This window comes from Octopus bimaculoides, chromosome 1 (genome assembly GCF_046866305.1).
Source record: "Octopus bimaculoides isolate indiv1 chromosome 1, ASM4686630v1, whole genome shotgun sequence".
Taxonomy (NCBI): domain Eukaryota; kingdom Metazoa; phylum Mollusca; class Cephalopoda; order Octopoda; family Octopodidae; genus Octopus; species Octopus bimaculoides.
The window spans coordinates 167562451-167580605 of NC_142928.1; the positions used below are offsets into that span (position 1 = coordinate 167562451).

The window sequence follows — 18155 nt, forward strand, 5'->3', positions numbered from 1 at the left end:
TCAACCCTCCAACGCTCACAAAATCATTTTCCGGGTTGAGTTTCCTTGGAAATTCAGTAAACCAGTAAACCTTTAAAAAAATGCCCCTCCCCCACTCCACCAAATATTAATTTCTTGAAAAGGTACTAATAATTCAAATACTCTTCAACCACCACTTTCAAACATTCTCAACCAGATTCGGTTTACAACAGGGAAACGTATACAATCTCAATATGCCATTATCTCGAGTCCCTGAAACCGAGTCTCAAGCTACAACTCACTCTCATGAGCGTATATTATTATCCATACATTAACCCCTTGCTTGTCCAAAGAATTCTCATAACTTTGTCCTAAACGTCGATGCTTATTTTTCAGATTTTTAGTTAGCTCTTGTTTCATACGTTCTGAGTTATGTAAAGCTTTCCTTTTATAAACCTCAAGTTACCCGGGTGTTTGAAAGAAATCGTGAATGTATATCATGTATGATACATTGGCGCCAGGCAAATATGTCCTGTGTATCACATGAAATACATAGAACAGGGAAAGGGTTATTGATGATAACTTAATTATGGAAGCAGATGATGGTATATCAATCCTTTGTTCTGACAATTGCAACAAACAACTGTGACAGACAAAAAAATGTTAATCTATTTGAATGGTTTGCTTGCTTTTATTATACAAATTGCTTTTTTCTTTTTATTTGTGAATTACTATTTTTCGTTTTTCTTTTCCTTTTTTTTTTAACATTTCTCCTGAATACTCTCTGTCTGTTGTGCAGTGAATACAGTATTGAATATACATTAATTGTTTTCTACTGTAATGCTAATTGCTAACAACAGAAGTGAGATCTCGAGAGTTCTGTGCATATACGTGTTCCACATTATATAGAAAGAGGAAGAAGCAATTTCATTAATCGGCTCATTTTGAAGTGTAATATATGTATCAGCAGTTGAAAAACTTCTGAAGTGTGAAATTGATCTATGATTGAAATTTAAAATTACAGAAATATATAAATATTTTTAATTTCAAATTTTGTATTTCAGAATCTGGATATCTATAACCATCACTTTGACCAAAATACGTAACACCTATAAAATAAAATCTTTTGTTGTACTTATTGGAACTGAATTGGCAACAACAAAAACTACCTTCGTGTAATGTATGACGAAATGCGAACGGATAAGATGTATTAACACATAAATGGCGTTTTCTCTTATAAGGAACACAAAGGTAATTTCTCTTATAAGGAACACTCCGATTTTGAATAAAGACCAACGGTGTGTGTGTGTGTGTGTTGCTAAAACCTAATAATGACGAATATAATCATTGTTTGTCAATGAACTGCTAACTAAAGGAAATTTTTTTAGCCCAGCCGATGATCTGCAACTTTTTCTACAGCCATCATATAAATGACTCTTCTCTGTTAAATGCAAAACAGAATAATGACATCTGACACACAGTGATAACCAATGCATTGATCTTAAATAAAAATGTACATGGAAGTAATATAAAATATGTATGATAAACACATTTAGTCTCTCGTGGAAAATAGACCTCTAGGATAAACTACAGAGGCTTCGACAGCTTTAAGTCCGAACCAGCTGATTTTGTTTTTCATTGATCCCTGATTATTTTTGAATGAAAGACTCACATCAAATTGCCGAACTCTCCTTGTTTTTTTTCCAAGGGGTGCTTCTTTACAGCTCCACATTCAAAATTTGGGCTGTGCACAATGGCTGCCGATGGAAACAAATATTTCTTAAACTCCTCGTAAGGATACAATGCGAAAATTTCGTCGAAAAGAATTCGAGCATCTTCCAAATATATTTCTGTTCTTTGCAAGGTGATTGTTACAGAGCGTAACTTTCCTAAATTGTCTTTTAGAGTCTGCAGATTATTATGATCGCGTGGAGTCAACAGATAATGAACCAGCTTTAGTTTGCCTTGAAAAGAGTCTAAAAACGGCTTGAGTTAGATGTACCTCTCAATCATGTCATAAGTACTGGATCAAAGGGTTTTATTTCTTTGTATAGGTTGCAAAGGCGTTTTTTCCCGAAATTTACCCGCAAGTTTTGATGATTTTAGCTTGCCCATCAACATAATTTTATCAAGCAGAAACAGCAAGACTGAATTTATGAGAGACACATCTAGTCAATGGTATTCTACACAAATTCGCTATAGATTTGTTCACTTCAGTATTATCTCCGCTAATAGCTACAACATTTTCTAAATTTTTGTTATAGATATTTAACACACACTCTATAAATTCGACATAACCAGAAGCAGTGAATGATGTTTCACTTACTATTGGCAAAAATGCCAGCAAAACAGTACAATAGTCATTTTGATAATTGCACGAATAAGATGCAAAAAGTCCAATGAAATGCATCGAACTCTTAGTCCAACCGTCCATTACTAACGAAAATTTATTTGAAAGTTCATCAGATATTTTCTTTTCCACTTCTTGAGTAAATTTCTCCATGTATTTCTTTAAGGTCACATTTGTCATACTTCCTAAGTTTGCGTACTTTCAAGCCAGTATGTCTTCAGTAAAGGAAAATGGTTTTAAACTAATACATACCCACTCAATCCAACCATAATCATTTAAGGCCAATCGACTGACCAAACTATTTCTTGGTGAAAGAAAACTCGATAAAGATGGTTGTCCAGTTGCTTGTGTAGTAAAATACTCTGGATGCTGGGTTTTTTTTTTTTACATGATTCATAAGATTTGTCTATCCAGTTCCTTTTTTCCACACTTGCATTTCCATACATGTTCACTGTCTGTTTGGTTAAAATATATCCTGACGATTTGCTCGTTTTCACGCGACATGGGTTAAGTTTAAAACTAATGATATTTTGCCACAATTTAAAATAGAAGATATTTCGCCAATCCACCGATGAAAGTCTGATTCGGTTAATATGTTGGAGCGGAATTTAAGACACAACCGCGTTGCAGGCGAAGTTATGATTTAATGACTTGAAGACAGAATGTGTGAATTATTCTCGGCAGTCAGAACCAAGAATCACTCGACAGCGATTATTTGACAACATGCACAATACCCAATTCTCAAACACGACAGAATGTGTGAATCATTCTCCGTAGTCCTAACCAAGCGTCAACACTCGACTTCGGTTATTTGACAAGATACACAATAACTAATTCCCAAGAATGATAGAGTGTGTATCATTCTCAGCAGTCCGAATCAAGCATCAACACTTGACAACATACACAATAGTCAATTCCTAAGCACTACAGAATGTGTGAATCGTTCTCAGCAATCAGAACAAAGCGTCAACACAATACCTCAAATAATTCTTTTCTACTCTAGGCACAAGGCCCGAAATTTTTTGGGAGGGGGTCAGTCGATTAGATCGACCCCAATACGCAACTGGTACTTAATTTATTGACCTCGAAAGGATGAAATGAAAGTCGACCTCAGCAGAATTTGAACTCAGAACGTAAATGCAGAAGAAATACCGTTTCTGCCAGCTCGCCGCCTTACAATGCCTCAAATAATAATAGAACGCTGTATTTGCCAATTGAACGTCCAATGAAGTATGAACCATTTGAAAAAGTTCCTCTGACAATGTTGCAATTGACTGCAATTAATCGATATGATATCACTTAATTATTTAATTGACAGTACGACTCCAGTGAATTAATTGGACTAATATATTGCAATTAATTTTTGAGAAGTGTGCTTCCCGACCATGTGATCCTGGGTTCACTCCCACTGCGCGGCACAGTGGGCAAAGTCTACTACTCTAGCCCCGAGCCGACCAAAGACTTGTGAGTGAATTTGGTAGATGGAAAAAAAGCCCGTCGTATATTTGTATATTTATATATATATATATATATATATCAATGTGTGTGTGTTTTGATATTTGTGTTGTGTTTGTCCCCCACAATCACTTGGCAACCGGTGCTGGTTTGTTTACGACCCGTAATTTAGCGTTTCAGCAAAAGAGAAAGATAGAATGAGTACCAGGCTTTAAAAATTCAAGTACTGGGGTTGATTTGTCCGATTAAACCTTTCCAGGTTATGCCCCAGGATGGCCACAGTCCAAAGACTGAAGCAAGTAAGAGGTAAAATATCATCATTTGTATACTGAAGTTCTATCACCAATGGAGTCATGTTTTTGTCCTAGCAAAATGTCTACCTGAATGGAATTGCTTGCGGTCTGCGATATGAAATCTGGACAGCAGATGGAGATTTACCCATAGTGAGCCTGAGCATCGTTTAGGCCAGCGTTTCTCAACCGTTTTTAACCTACGGACCCCTTTGATTCCTCTTTTACTCGGATGGACCCACCTAGCTTTTCGATGTTAAAAAAAAATAATCCCATTATAATTTTATAATTAAATATTATTAGAAATTGTGTAAAATTGATAAAATATCTTGATGTATTGTATAAGTACTAGGTGTAGTCAAAAAGTATCCGACCTTTGGCCAAAAAAAACAATATTAAAAAATTCACCATTTTGATTTAGTTTCCTTCTATGTATTCGTTTTAGGAGTCTACATATTTCTGTCAGCGTTTCTGCCACTGCTGGAAACATTTCTAGAAATCACTTTTTTGGAATGCTGTAGAGTTGTTCCGTCGAATTTTGCTTAATGTCCTCTGTTGACTCAAATCTTTTCCCTTTGAGTGTTTTTTTTTTTTTGAGCTTTTTTGGGAATAGCTAAAAGTCACACGGAGCCAAGTCTGGGGAGTAGGAAGTGCGACGAACAAATGGTGTGTTTGCTTGACGTGGAATGCTTGGGTGACGTGGGCGGAATGAGCGAGTGCGTTGTCATGGGGTGTTACCAGTTCTTTGCTGCCCACAGGTTGGGTCGTTTTCGCCGCACATTTTCACGAAGGTAGTATTCTTTGTTGTCTGGTCACAACGTGGCTCACTGTCCACTGAGGTGCGGCCATCTTTATTTGTGTTTTTCCCATAGCAGTATATCCAAAATCCTTCTGAATCTTCTCGATAGTCTGGGCTTGTATATCACTAAGATTTTGGCAGAATTTGATACAGTATCTTTGCTCAATGCGCTCAGTCATCTCAACTTAAAATGAAAAATCGCACGGCACACTCTTCACGTCTATACTCAACGCACTGCAGACGAATGGCAGACTTTTTACGTATATTCATGAGGAACACGGCCACCTAATATCCATGCGGACTTTGCTCACGCATTATTATTCTGTGCAAAAAAGAAATCAAGGACTGATACTTTTTGACTACACCTCGTATAACCAATTTTTTCAAGATAAATTTCAACAATAAGATCTTATATGGACCCCGAAGGTCCATGTGGACCACCAAGAGCCATATTGACCCCCCCCCCCCAAGGGCCACATGGAACCCCGTTGAGAACCACTGGTTTAGATGCAGAAAGAAAATAGCTTAGTAGCTATCACACACACTGCCTTAAGTGAGTTCTCACTTCAAACTTGTCTTTTGCGATACACGCTTCGGCTTTCATAATGTCATGCAGAAGACACGTGGTTGCGATGATTCTTATAGGTCTTCTGGCACTCCGTCGCTTACGACGTCGAGGGTTCTAGTTAATCCGATCAACGGAACAGCCTGCTCGTGAAATTATCGTGCAAGTGGCTGAGCACTCCACAAGTAGTTCTCGGGGATATTCAGCGTGACACAGTGTGCCCCTTTGAATTACAGACACAACAGAAACAGGAAATAAGAGCGAGAGAAAGTTGTGGTGGAAGAGTACAGCAAGGTTCGCCACCATCCCAAGCCGGAGCCTCGTGGAGATTTAGGTGTTTTCGCTCAATAAACACTTACAACGCCCGGTCTGAGAATCGAAACCGCGATCCTATGACCGCGAGTCCGCTGCCCTAACCACTGGGCCATTGCGCCTACACGATTCTTATAGGTAACCAAGTTGAATTAGTAATTTTCTCGGAGGTTCATGATTTACAGAATCACATGACTCGTTGAGGTTACAGAAATCCGTCTATCTATCTATCTATCGATTGATCGATTGATAGATAGATACATACAGACAGACAGACACATGCACGCGCGCACGTACGCACGCACGCACGCGCGCACACTCACACACACACACACACACACACACACACACACACACACACACACACACACACACACACACACACACACACACACACACACACGTATATTACTAAATTAAGAGAAATGACTGTGACCTTTGTAGGTACTCCGAGATCTATGAGCTTGAAGCAGTTAATATTCCGTTTAAATTATAGCAAGTCAACACTTCTATGAAAGAACTAGGCAGGGAATAGACCCCAGAGCACCGATATTCTTTGGCAGGAGGTCGGGGAATAAAAGTAAGTGCGGGATCGCGTGGGGTGGAGTGCAACATAGGTAACCGGAGATGGAGAGATCAATGGGCCGAGGTTACGAAAAGGAGAATGGACGAGATCAGCCAGTTCCAAGGCCATTTCCAAGGCCAGTTCCAAGTAGCGATACAAGAGAGAGAGAGAGAGAGTGTGTGTGTGTGTGTGTGTGTGTGTGGACGGGGGCAACACACCTGTGCACCGGGGGTTACATGTCAGTGATTTAATCTCAATCAGTCGAGAGATCCCCTTTTGGATACAGTCTGTTTAAGATATCTGTGTGTGTAGTAGCACTGTCCCAGATGTGGAACCAGTACTCCTCTTAGGGTCGAACTTGAGTCTTGTAGAGGATCAGCATTTGTTGGGGGCTGAAATATTTTCTGAAACACTGGAAAGAGGGGCCAGTCTGTGAAATGTGTCCCCGCTCTACTCTCTCTCTCTCTCTCTCTCTCTCTCTCTCTCTCCATCTATCTATCTTTTCATCTCTGTGTGTGTGTGTGTATATATATATATATATATATATATATATATATATATATATATATATATGTATATATATATATACATATATGTGTATATATGTAAGTATATATATGCATATACATATAAGTATATATATATATATATATATATATATATATATATATATATATATATATATATATATATATATATATATATATATATATATAAATATGCATATATATGTATATATATATATGCATATATGTGTGTGTGTATGCATGTATGTATGTATATTTGTGTTAGTGTATATAGATATAGATACATACAGCCAGGCAGATTGATAGATAGATAGATAGATAGATAAATACATATACACACACTCATTTCCTCTCTTTCTCTCTCTCTGTATCTGTCTATCTCTATACGTATGTGTGTGCATATATATATATACATATATATATATATTATGAGTATGATCATACACGAACAGATAATGCAAATTTTAAAATTTCATTTTTAATTTCATTTTAAATTTAATCAATTTTTTAATTTGTTATTTGAAGAATATTTCAATTATTATTTTCGATAAAAATGCTATTAAAAAATTGTTTAAAATATTAATAATCATATATCTTTTCTTTTTTGTTTTCATTCCAATAATTAAACAAAACATTCAATGTTAAAATGTAATGACAATTGGAAAGTGAAACAAAAATAATAATCATAAAATAAAGAAACAACTATGGAAACGGAAAGACATTTCACTCAACTAATGCGGAAATGTGTTCAAAAGTGAAGTGTTTAATTTGTCACCGTAAAGTGTCATTCGCCACCGTCACCATCACTGAGATATCAATAGCAGCACAGGAGTGTCGTCTAATTGATGTTTCAATTTTCTACAAATCGCGAAGGTTTTGGCTTTGTAACACTCTGTGGTACCAACTAAATATTATGGCTAAATCATCGAGATACAGCGACCAATCAGCTAGTGCTTTATAAATAGCTTCTTGATGTGCTAAGCAAAAATAAAAATAATAAAACATTTTAGTATGGTGTTCGGAGGGCGTTTGGTATATAGGATGTCAACAAACTTTTAATTTTCGGTCGCTGGATAATCAGACCTGGATTTTTCTAACTATATCACCTTATTGGTAAGTTTTACTATTTTCTTTCAGTTCCTCCCTCCATTTATGATATTTACCCAAAGATTCTATTAAGATGTTGATGAATTCTAAATGTTTTAAGACGTATCGATCGCAAATGATGGTTGCTATTGATAACATTTGTTTTCTTACGATTTGATTTTCATGTTACAAAGTATTATTTATAAATCAATGCGTGGCTTTTGCGTAATTTCTAGTCATCTAATTGCTGCTTTCAACAGAATATTATGTGACTTCTCTGCTACATTCTTCAATAACAAATTCCATTTTAGCTCGGTTCTTATAGTTGGCCTGATACAAGTACTTCCCCATACCCTGTCTGAAAATAGTCGATTTTTAGACAGACAACTGGATCTTGTATTAACGACTTGGAAACATGTTATAATAAACCTGATTGTATACGCGCACATATTAGAATTATAAGAGGTAAATACCATTTAAAACTTGTATTTACATTTTCCGTATTACAGCTGGTGCTCTCCATACTGTATCATAAAGCACCGCGTTGCTTTGAAATGCTTAGTATTTTCCGTATATTAATACATATATATTTCGACATAAGATCAACTTTCTTTTTTTTCTTGGCGAAGACCCTTTGATATATTTATAACCAATTAAATAGATGTTGTTTATGCAGCTTTATTTTTATTTACAAATAGAATTGATATATATTTGTGTCTGCAATATAAAGAATATTTCAACAATTTCACCATGTACTTTCACCGACAACTTATCGCTTTTTAATTAAGTTTATTTCACACACCTTTATTTCCATTTCTCTTTCATTCTCTTCCTCTACAATTTAATGGATTATATTGATAATTATCTAATATTATTTATTTGTTTATCTATAAAAAAAAAACATTTTCGAATCTGGATGTTTGAAGGTACTTATATTTATCGCTATTTTCTACACAATGCAATCTGTGAGGCTGACTACACATCTGTCTGTTAGGCAGGCTTCTACAAGCATGCCAGCTCACCTCCTTGTCTTTACTCTGGCATCTTTTAATTCATCTATACAACTGTCTCCTGTCTGACTGTCATTCCTACTGTTTCGTGTCAGAAAAACAACCACTCGCATCTTCTCTTCAAATTACATTCCTTAGATACATCTATTCTTACACATCTCAGCATTTTTCCCCACCAACCTCTGTTTTTATGCTTTACTCCATTCTTGTAATAGCGTGTGTATGTGTGCCTTACCTTGTTTATTGACATGCAAGCTTTAGATTATCAACAAACGGATTTCGTTTTTGCTTTCTAAACAAATCACAATTTTATTTGTTTATTTATTTATCAATCCCCAACAGTGCTAATCGACTTTTGTTAAATATATTTATTACAATTATTATTAGTAAGGTACAAAACCACATATTAGGTGCGAGGGCTGTAGTCGATTTAAGGGCAGAGGTAAGGAATACGAACACCACCCGTTTTCGATCGTTAGGGTTACGCCGAAAATGGGTGGTGTGCGTATTCTTCACCTTCGCTTCGATTTAATCGATCTAAGTTCTCGACTTGTACTTCTTTCATCGGTCCCGGAAGCCAACTCCATTGTAATTTGAACTCGGAAATAAAGGAAGTATTTAGATACTGTGGTATATTAACCGAAACTGTTTGAATAAATTGTGCCGCACAAATGTAGGTGTCTTAGAAATCCATTTTCATGGAGCACTATAGAAACAGCTCTATTTTCTTGCGATTTCCTCCCACTTTTGACTATTTACCTTCGTCCAAATCTCAACGTGTTACTTTCTATATAAATATTAACAATAGTAAAAACTCAATTAGATGACTCACCTTATGTCTATGCGGTGTGTATGTGTAGATATTTAATTACAATTCAATCTGTTTCTTTCGAGAAAGCACTTGAACATTTAAGATGTTTATTCTTTTTTTTTTTTAATAAATTCTGATAAGTTTTAGAATATCTCTTTTATCTCACTTTTGATGTATTTTTTATGTTATTGTTTTTGTATGATTTTTAAAAAGAAAATTGTATTCATTTTCTTTTCACAATTTAGTACTTATTTTCCTGTTAAACGAAAATACTTGTTATGTAGATAACCACTATCTGAGCAGATTATAGTTGGAACTAAATCTTGAATTTTATTTGTTCATATGATCAGTGCCAATTTGTTTGAAACTATGTAGTCTGCTGCTGACTTGGCTACAAAGAAGAGAACACGCTGTGTTGTTTATTTATTTATTCATTTATTTTAAACTTACTATTTCTCCGCTTATTTATAAGACAATAACAGGCAATGATAAGATTATAATTCGATTATAATTGCAAAATTAACGAGAAAACTTAAGCAGGATTTCATACACATTACGTTTTTGTAATGAATATACATACCCAAAGGAATGCAATAGATAATGAATAAATAAGAATAGCTGCGTGTGGAGGATCTGAGCATTCTCAATCCCCCAATTACTCTTTACTCTTAGCAAATGTCTTTTCAATCTATTGTTCATGCTAAACTGAAGGTTTGAAACGAGCCAGCGAGTAAGTCTCAATGTCGTCGTTCGTATGCTAGAAATAGCAGCCAAATCTCACACATTACACAATACCGTTTTAGAAAAAGTATGTGGTCCAGAGTAAAATACGAGACGATCACGGCTGAAAGGACTTTGATCATAGTTAGTTCGATCAGGACTGACCTGGAGCTAAAACTGAAGGTTTCAACTTTTGTCATAAATTTTATCTGGGCAAAGTGAAGGATTCCTCGCTAAGAAGTTGATGTCATATACAAGTGTGTGTGTGTGTGTGTGTGTGATGCCTGTGTATCAGACGGGAAGACTTGACATCAGCTCTATCTCATTAACTAGTTTGCCTCATTTTCTATAATCACTGTATGTGATATCCATCTATGGAAAGGAAGTCAACCCGATTGAACACGCTTTGATCAGAAAATGTTTCAGCTGTAACAAATCTGTATTTTTCTTCTTTTCTTTTTTTCAGTTTTAGTGCATCGTCCAATACACCCTTTCCTTTTTAAGGTGGAATGGTGTGATTTGTGAGAGATTTGACTGCCATTTCTAGCAAATAGATCAACCATATAGAGTAACCTAACAAGATAGTCCATCCGTGATAGAAGATATTCAACATAAAACCACTAGATTGTAGGTCACTGTACAAGTGCATGAAAGAAGGCTTTAATGGTATTCTCTCTCTCTTTCTCCCTTCTCATACACACACACACACACTTGTGTATGTGTGCTACTTTTGGCATTGGACAAAATAATTAAGTACCAAAGAGTTATTTAATCAGTTGAAAGTACATGAGAAAAAAAATAATTAGCATTAACCACAGTTCTTGTCGATGAAGGCAAGGGAGATAATTCAAATGTTTAAATTGATTGAAAAATAGAAACGTACTGGGGCATAAGTTTGATCTTTGATAAGAACTATGTTAACTCTGGACAGGTTTCAGCTTTATCAGACCTACACAGCCAAGTGTAATCTAACACAATGGTTCTCAAAGTGTCTGATAACAGATCCTCACCAAAATATTAGAGAAATTCCCCAACACTTGTCTTTATCAGTGACATGATGGAGTAGAGTTTACATCCAGATAATATTTTCTTTTTTTATGTGAAAAATTCAGTAATCAGGCATTGTTAAAATAATGACATTGTAAAAATTTATCAACAATGTCTTCTGCATGAAGAATATATAGTTAAGTGCAGGCTTCTTTTGGTTTTCATCAACCAAATCCACTCACAAGGCTTTGATTAGCCCTGGGCTGTAGTAAAAAAAGGCTTGCTCAAGGAACTGAACCTGAAACCATGTGGTTTGGAAGCAAACGTGTTAACCACACAGCACACATAAACATAAATACTTCACATGTTTTAGTTCACATTTATCTATTATCTTTTACTTGTTTCAATCATTAGATTGTGGCCATGCTGGAACACAACCTTGAAGAAGTATTTTTTGTTGAATGAATCGACCCCAGTACTTTCGTTTTTTCAAGCCTGGTATTTATTTTAACTAAGTTATGGTGATGGAAACACAACAACACTGGTTGTCAAACAATGGTGGGTGTCATTCTCAGACACACACACACACACACACACACACACACAACAGGATTCTTTCAGTTTCCATCTACTAAATCCACTCACAAGGCTTTGGATCAGCTCGAGGCTATAGTTGAAGACACATGCCCAAGGTTCCATACAGTGGGACTGAACCTGAAACCATGTGATTGGGAAGCAAACTTCTTACCACACAACCATACCTGCACCTAGTCTAACATGTTTTCAATTAGATAACCAGCCTCAAAATTTGTAAAAAAAACAAAACAAAATCTGCATTGGTGGAATACAGACGTAGCATATAGAGTCATATATTATAATTTTGACTAAATCTTGTACATTTTCAGTGTCTCATATACAGCTGCAGAAGGCATGTTTCTTTTTCTAATTTTATTTCTATAGGAAGGATGTGCCTATGACCTTCATAGAACCTTCAAGACTAGTGTGATTGATGTAGTTTATGTTTAGCTTGTTACATCTGTAAATCAACACCCACAAATAATGTGGTTGGGTATGGAATTCTAGAGGATTGATGTTCTGAAGAGGAAATATTGGAATGAATTTTTAGTGCAGAGTCTTGTTGGGTGACACGCTATCGTTGGCATTGTATATTTCATTTCCTTTTATTGATAGACTTTAAAATACCACTATTTCTTCTTCTGAAGATTATCCTTTTGTTTAAGTACATCTATAAATTGTTGTTATTTTTTGGGAGGTGGGGAGTAGTTGTCCTTGCTTGAATAGAGCTTTTAACTTGTAAAATACAGCATTTCTTTTGCTTGAAAACCAAGTTTTCTGGATTACTGTTGAAAATTTTCAAATTCTTCACCAGCCCTGAAACAAGATTTATTTAAACTTGGCACTGAATGCGCTTAAACATGTAGAGAATAGTCAGTTTTTAGAATAATGAACAAAGTTATTGCCTCTATCAATTTCTGTTTCATAATATCAGCATTACTCAATAGCTCACTATTTTAGCTTCATGGTTCTGTTTTTAATGTTTATTTTTGATAATATGCCAAAAGAAGACATGAGTCGAATAACATGTAACTTCATAGAATAGACATATCAAGAAAGGTGAAATGGAAGCAAAATGAATGAATGTTTCACAGTTTGAAAATATTTCTGAACATTTTACCTCTTCTATTTTCTGTTCGTGAATTTTATTTGTATTCTATTGATAGCTTTAAAAATAACAAAAATAGTTTTGTCTAAACATTCTTCTTTTGTTTGAATAGCCTGCTTTCTCTGCTCTTTTTTTCCTTCTCTCCACCTCTCTCTCTCTCTCTCTCTCTATCTCTCTCTCTCTCTCTCTCTATCTATCTATCTATCTATCTATCTATCTATTTATTTATTTATCTCAAACATAAATCATCATCAGCAGTTTCCATACTGGCATGGGTTTGATGGATCATCACAACTTATATCAGTTCTAATTTGGAATTACTACTGTCCTAGAGAATTAGAAGACCACGTCACACTCTTCTTTCTTTTCTTTTTTTTTTTTTTTTGCATAGTTTCAATGACCAGATATCCATCCTATCATCAATTACTTTATAAAATGCTACCCAATGAAATTGTAATAGTGTCTTAGGAAAGGTAATTGCTGATACTACAGGAAATAATTTCTTTTTTAATTACTTCCCCCAATTTCCTGGTGAGTCATTTTACTGTGGCTTCAGTATGGGAGAGGTTGTCATGTCCTTGACAACACATTGTCATCTGTTTACCATTCACTTCACTGGGTGTACTAAGTGTATTTTATCATGGCACCAGCTCTAGAGTGGTTGCCTTATCCTCAGAATAAAAATCCTCTCTACTCTGTATCATCTCCATTTGTTTAACCTTTAAGTATTTAAACCAGCCATGTCCAACCCAAATATTCTACCTATTTTATGTTTTAACCAGCCAGACCTGACCTCTCACACCTACTCTGCAATGTCATTCTAAAAATAAATAATCACATCATCGAATTTTGAAACAACAAGGTAATGCATGATTAATTCAAGACAGTATGAATGAATAAGCATTTACATTTAACAGAGTAATATGAATGCTAAAGGGTTATGGCAACATGACCAAGCGGGTGAATTGAAAAGTGAGTGAAAGATAAAGAGAGATTATGGTGGGGAGAAACAAAGAGATAAGTAGGAAAGAATGATAAAGGTAGTAATGGAAGAGAGACATTGATTGGCAGCTATATTGTTAGTTCTGGTAAAGAAATTGAATAAGTATGAGTGACATATTAGTGGAAAAAAAGAATGACATGAAGAAAACAGGGTGGGGGAGGTGGTAGAAGAGGAAATAATGGAGATGAGGGAAATTGATTTATGTCAACGAGGGGTGACAGAGAGAGTATTGCGAGAGAGAAAATGGATAGCAATGAAGAAGGGTGATGTTAATTGGGTTGAGGTAAGAAGGAGAGAGAGAGAGCACTAATGATAGACAGCACTAAAGATGGGTAATGATAAGTATTGGTAATAAAGATTAGTGATGGTGAGAGAGGGGGGGTTAATATATGACAGTAATAAAGATGGATGAAAGAGAATGTCAGGTAGTAATAAAAATGGGTAATGGTAAGAGATTAAAAAGTCAAACTAGTAATAAAGAAATTTAAAAACAAAAGAAAACAATATTAGTCTGTGACCAATACTGTTTTCATTTTTTCCAATAAATCATCATCAACATCATTTAGCACCCATTGTCCATGCTGGAGCATGGGTTGGATGTTTTGACCAATGTTGGCAAGCTGGAAGGTTGCACCAGACCCCAGTCTGATTTGGCATGGTTTCTATTGCTGGTTGTCCTTCCTAATGCCAACCACTCTGAGAGTGTAATACGTGCTTTTATATACCATCGGCATGGATGCCATTTGCATGACTTTGGTATCTGCCATGACTGATTTTACTTCGCTTGATGGGTCTTCTCAAGTCAAGCACAACATTATGCCAATGATGGGTCATCTCAAGCACAACATTATGCCAATGATGGGTCTTCTCAAGCACAACATTATGCCAATGATGGGTCTTCTCAAGCACAACATTATGCCAATGATGGGTCTTCTCAAGCACAACATTATGCCAATGATGGGTCTTCTCAAGCACAACATTATGCCAAACGTCTTGGTCATTGCCTCCATGAGGCCCAACAACTCTGAGCATATTTCTGTTATTTTTCTAACTTCAGCAGTATATAGCCTTTGTTGTATTTGATGTATTAGTAATGAAACCAGCTAGTATTTATGCAAGATTGTACATTGGTTGCCATAGAAAAATAGAAATGTTTAGAAATGAAATAATTTGAGCATGTTATTCACATGAAAGACTATAGTTAAGGTAGTCTTAGTGTCTGTAACATACTTAACATCATCATCATCATCATCGTTTAACGTCCGCTTTCCATGCTAGCATGGGTTGGACGATTTGACTGAGGACTGGTGAAACCGGATGGCAACACCAGGCTCCAGTCTAATTTGGCAGAGTTTCTACAGCTGGATGCCCTTCCTAACGCCAACCACTCAGAGAGTGTAGTGGGTGCTTTTACGTGTCACCCGCACGAAAACGGCCACGCTCGAAATGGTGTCTTTTATGTGCCACCCGCACAAGCCAGTCCAGGGGCACTGGCAACGATCTCGCTCGAAAATCCTACGGGAGCCAGTCAGGCGGTACTGGCAACGGCCACGCTCAAAATGGTGCATCTCATGTGCCACCCGCATAAGAACCAGTCCAGGGGCACTGGCAACGATCTTACTTGGCTTGCCGGGTCTTCTCACGCACTGCACATTTCCAAAGGTCTCGGTCAGTAGTCATCGCCTCGGTGAGGCCCAACGTACGAAGGTCTTGCCTCACCACCTCAGCCCAGGTCTTCCTGGGCCTACCTCTTCCACTGGTTCCCTCAACTGTTAGGGTGTGGCACTTTTTCACGCAGCTATCCTCATCCATTCTCACCACATGTCCATACCAGCGCAATCGTCTCTCTTGCACACCACAACTGATGCTTCTAATGTTAAGCTTTTCTCTCAAGATACTTACACTCTGACGGGTATTCACATTGACATTACACATCCAATGGAGCATACTGGCTTCATTCCTTGCAAGCTTACGTATGTCCTCAGCAGTTACAGCCCATGTTTCACTGCCATGTAGCATGGCTGTTCGTACGCATGCGTCATACAGTCTGCCTTTTACTCTGAGTGAGAGTCCCTTTGTCGCCAGCAGGGGTAAGAGCTCTCTAAACTTTGCCCAGGCTATTCTTATTCTAGCAGCTACACTTTCAGCGCACCCACCCCCACTACTAACTTGGTCGCCCAGATAGCGGAAGCTATCGACTACCTCTAGTTTTTCACCCTGGAATGAGATAGAAGTTGTTTCCTGTTTGTTTACAGTCTTTATTGCACCTGAACATCTGCCACAAACAAAAACTAACTTCCTAGTTAACCTGCCTTTGATGTTGCTGCACCTCTTATGTGTCCATAGCTTGCACCGGGTACATCTTATAGAGTTACTACCTACTCCTTTTCTACATACTGAGCAGGGCCATCTACCTGAAGGGGTTTGTGTTTTATCTACCTTCCTACTTATTAGGATTTTGGTTTTAGCTAGGTTGACTCTAAGGCCCTTCAATTCTAGACCTTGCTTCCACACCTGAAACTTCTCCTCTAGTTCTGATAGTGACTCCGCAATTAGGGCAAGATCATCAGCATAGAGGAGCTCCCAGGGGCAACCTGTCTTGAACTCCTCTGTGATTGCCTGGAGGACTATGATAAATAAGAGGGGGCTGAGGACGGAACCTTGGTGGACCCCTACCTCTACCCAGAATTCATTGCTGTACTCATTTCCAACCCTCACCTTACTGGCAGCATCTCTGTACATGGCTCGCACAGCTCTCACTAACCAGTTGTTGAAAAACCAGAAACTGCTATTTTTTCATTCAGGAAAAGTACCTTACTAGATATATTGTATTAAAAAAAGAACAATCTTCTTCGGGGCTAGGCAAAACAAAATTGCCTCCAGGAGCAACCATAGACCAGCAGATAAGTATTTTGCTGTAGTTCTGGCTAGTCACTCTTGTCATTTCTGAAACAGGATTGAATCAGCCAGTCTAAGATATATAGAAATATTGTATAAGATATACATTGGTTTGCAATGTATATCTAGGGCAGGCCTGGCCAACTCAAATTACATTGCGGGCCCTTTAATCACAGAAAGCTTTTTGAGGGTTGCTTGTATACAGACAGAATTGAAAGCATTTTGCTTTCTCATGCTATTATTACAATAATGAATGAAAGATTCTTGATTCAACATGAAATATTATTGTTGCAAAAACAGTAGTATCTTTTTTGCTTTTCATTACAATCTTTAATTTTTGCTAAAATTTTTTAAATGTTTGTTTAAATAAACCCATTTCAGGAAAGTATCAAGTTGGCCTCAGGTCGGCCAGCCGTGCTCTAGGGTATAGAGCTGCTTCTATTGCATAATTTGAGTTAAGCTAGTGTTTGCATACTTTGTGTGTGGAAACTAGAAATAAATCTACAGTGAGAAAAAAAATATTAGTCAATGACTACTATTAAGTTTTTCTACCATAGGCATGAGACCCAAAGTTTTTTGGAAATAGGCAAGTCAGTTACTTCAACCCCAGTGCTCAGCTGGTACTTATTTAATCAATCCTGAAAGGATGAAAGACAAAGTCAACCTTGGTGGAATTTGTAAATTCCACAAGAATGTAAAACTGGAAGAAATGCCACTGAGTATTTTATCCTGTGCAGTAACTATTTTGCCAGTTTTCCACCTTAACTCATTGACTAATAATAATAGTTTCATTCTTATATATTTCAGGGGTTTACACTGAAACCTAAATTGTAAATGACATACAGTGAATTTAGTGTCATCATATTAAATGCAATTGGTCTAAAAAATTTGATTAAGTATGCTTATGCATCAAAATCACATGGTTTTGAGTTTGATCCCTCTGTGTGGTCATCTTGGGCAAGTATAGCTTCAGATTAACCAATACCTTGGTGTAATTCAGTAGATAGAAACTGTACTGAAGCTTGTTGAGTGTGTGTATGTGTGTGTGTGCGTGAGAGAGAGAGAGGGGGGGGGAAGAAAAGAGATAGTATTTGTCTCTGCATGTTTCCATACTGATACTACTTGTGCAGTGGTA

General features: G+C 36.7%; 1 protein-coding gene across 1 annotated transcript in view; it reads left to right on the top strand.

The window, feature by feature from the left end:
* Positions 1–7620: 7620 nt before the first annotated feature.
* LOC106869320 (EVI5-like protein) overlaps positions 7621–18155 on the top strand; it is a 304412-nt gene continuing 293877 nt past the window's right edge. Inside the window, exon 1 of the mRNA XM_014915019.3 lies at positions 7621–7934. The gene's annotated coding sequence lies outside the window, so the exon portion shown is untranslated. The remainder of the gene's footprint in view (positions 7935–18155) is intronic.